The sequence below is a fragment of the Puma concolor genome, chromosome C1 (assembly GCF_028749965.1).
Source record: "Puma concolor isolate L17-30 chromosome C1, mPumCon1.1.hap2, whole genome shotgun sequence".
In the NCBI taxonomy this organism is placed as follows: domain Eukaryota; kingdom Metazoa; phylum Chordata; class Mammalia; order Carnivora; family Felidae; genus Puma; species Puma concolor.
In genome coordinates this window covers 130953203-130956147 of record NC_141674.1, presented here as the reverse complement: position 1 = coordinate 130956147, position 2945 = coordinate 130953203, and the positions used below count along the sequence as shown (strand labels likewise).

At 37.0% G+C, this 2945-nt stretch overlaps 1 pseudogene; it reads left to right on the top strand.

The window, feature by feature from the left end:
- Positions 1-2074: 2074 nt before the first annotated feature.
- LOC112869615 (peptidyl-prolyl cis-trans isomerase A pseudogene) lies at positions 2075-2540 on the top strand (annotated as a pseudogene).
- Positions 2541-2945: the final 405 nt, after the last annotated feature.

Sequence of the window (2945 nt, the reverse complement as noted above, 5' to 3'; positions counted from 1 at the left end):
CTCTAAACTTAAGAGCCCATTTCTTGGGGTGCCTGGGTGGATCAGTCAGGTAAGTCTCAGACTTCAGCTCAGGTCATGATCTCACAGTTTGTGGGTTTAAGCCCCGTGTCAGCCTCTGTGCTGACGGCTCAAAGCCTAAAGCCAGCTTTGGCTTCTGTGTCTCCCTCTCTCTCTTTCTGCTCCTCCCCTGCTTGCATTCTGTGTGTGTGTGTGTATCTCTCTCTCAAAAATAAATAAACATTAAAAAAATTTTTTTAAAAAGAGTCTATTTCTTGGTTTGTCACTCTCTTTTTTTTTCTTTGCTCATTTGTTTTGTTTCTTAAATTCTATATATGAGTGAAATCATATGGTATTTGTCTTTCTCTGACTTATTTCACTTAGCATAATACTCTCTTAACTCTATCCATGTTGTTGCAAATAGCAAGATTTCCTTCTTTTTTGTATATCTTCTTTACCCATTCATCTATCAATGGACACTTAGGCTCCTTCCATAATTTGGCTATTGTAAATAATGCAGCTATAAACATAGAGGTGCATGTATCCCTTTGAATTAGCATTTTTGTATTTTGGGGGTAAATAAACAGTAGTGTGATTCTCTGGATGGTAGAACAGTCCTGTTTTTAACTTTTTGAGCAATCTCCATACTGTTTTCCACAGTGGCTATACCAGTTTGCAAAATTTGAGGACATACCAAAAAGACTCAGAAATAGAGATAAACAATATTTAAGTTTATATTTTAAAAATAAAAATTAATTAAAATAATCTATGGCAGGGGCACCTGGGTGGCTCAGTCGGTTGAGTGTCAGACTTCAGCTCAGGTCATGATTTCATGGTTCATGAGTTTGAGCCCCACATCAGGCTCACTGCTGTCAGTCTGTCAGCACAAAGCCCACTTCCAATCCTCTGTCCTTCTCTCTCTGCCCCTCCCTTGCTTACACTCTCCAAAAAATAAATAAATATTTTTGAATAAGTAAATAAAATAAAATAGCCTATGACAAACAAAATATCAAAAATTTAAATGGATGGGAATGCAAGCTAGTGGAGCCACTCTGGAAAACAGTATGGAGGTTCCTCAAAAAACTAAAAATAGAACTACCTTACGACCTAGCAGTTGCACTACTAGGCATTTACCCACGGGATACAGGTATGCTGTTTCGAAGGGACACATGCACCCCCATGTTGACAGCAGCACTATCCACAATAGCCAAAGTATGGAAAGAGCCCAAATGTCCATCGATGGATGAATGGATAAAGAAGATGTGGTATATATATATATATATATATATATATATATATATATATATATACACACACACACACACACACACACACACACACACACATACAATGGAGTATTACTCGGCAATCAAAAAGAATGAAATCTTGCCATTTGCAACTACGTGGATGGAACTGGAGGGTATTATGCTAAGCGAAATTAGTCAGTCAGAGAAAGACAAATATCATATGACTTCACTCATATGAGGACTTGAAGAGACAAAACAGATGAACATAAGGGAAGGGAAACAAAAGTAATATAAAAACAGGGAGGGGGACAAAACAGAAGAGACTCATACATATGGAGAACAAACTGAGGGTTACTGGAGGGCTTGTGGGAGGAGGGATGGTCTAAATAGGTAAGGGACACTAAGGAATCTACTCCTGAAATCATTGTTGCACTATATGCTAATTAATTTAGATGTAAATTAAAAAAAAAAAAAAAAAACTTAAATGAAGACAATGTCATATTGAGTTCTATTGGAGCTTGAGGTAAAAGGAAAAATGTGCCCCCTATATCCATGTTTTTATCTATTTTTTAACAGCTAGTTTTTTCCCAGAATATTAAAGTAGTTGAAAAAGTATTGAAAAATTTAAAAGTATGTGTAATAAAAATTTTAAATATTGTTTTAAGTATAAATATTTTATTTACACTAAAATAATTTATTATAATCTAACTTTAATTGAAGCAGGCTCATCAATAATATTTTCAAAATCTACTTCTGGAGCTTGCAGATGCCACCATCTCAGAGCCACCCATGCCACCCAGACATGGTCAACTCCACCGTGTTCTTTGACATCACCAGGAATTGCAAGCCCTTGGGCCACATCTCCTTCAAGCTGTTTGCAGACAAAGATCCAAAGAGTGCAGAGAACTTTTGTGCTCTGAGCACTGGGAAGAAAGGATTTGGTTATAAATTTTCCTACTTTCACAGGATTATTTAAGATTTATGTGCCAGGGTAGTGACTTCACATGCCATAATGGCACTAGCGGTAAGTCCATTTACAGGGAGAAACTGGATGATGAAAATTTCATCTTGAAGCACACAGGTCCTGGCATCTTGTTCATGGCAAATGCTGGACCTAACATAAATGGTTTCCAGTTTTTCCTCTGCACTTCTGAGACTGAGTGGCTGGATAGCAATCATGTGGTCTTTTGCAAGGTCAAAGAGAGCATGAATATTATGGAAACCATGGAACAATTTATGTCCAGGAATTGCAAGACCAGCAAGAAGATCGCCATTGCTTATTATGCACAGATCTAATAAATTTGACTTGTGTTTAACTTCACTAGCAGATTATTCCTTCTGTAGCTCAGGAGAGCACCCCTTCACCCCCATCTGCTTGAACTATCTTATAATCTCTGTGCTCTTGCTGCAGTTCTATGGGTTCCATATTTTCCTAAGTCCCCTCCAAATCTAGCTGGATTGCAGAGTTAAGTTTGTGATTATGAAGTAAAAACTAAATAAGGATAATAAAAGACAAAACTAAAAATCTGATTCTAGGAAAAAAAGACATTAAAATGTATAAAAATATGGATAAATGGGGGGGACACACTTTTCCTTTTGCTTCAGGTTCCAACATGTTTCAACATGGAATACTTCCTGAGAATAAAACCACATGAAGAAAAACAAAACAGAGAGATGTCAGGGCAAGGAGAGAGGTGAAGA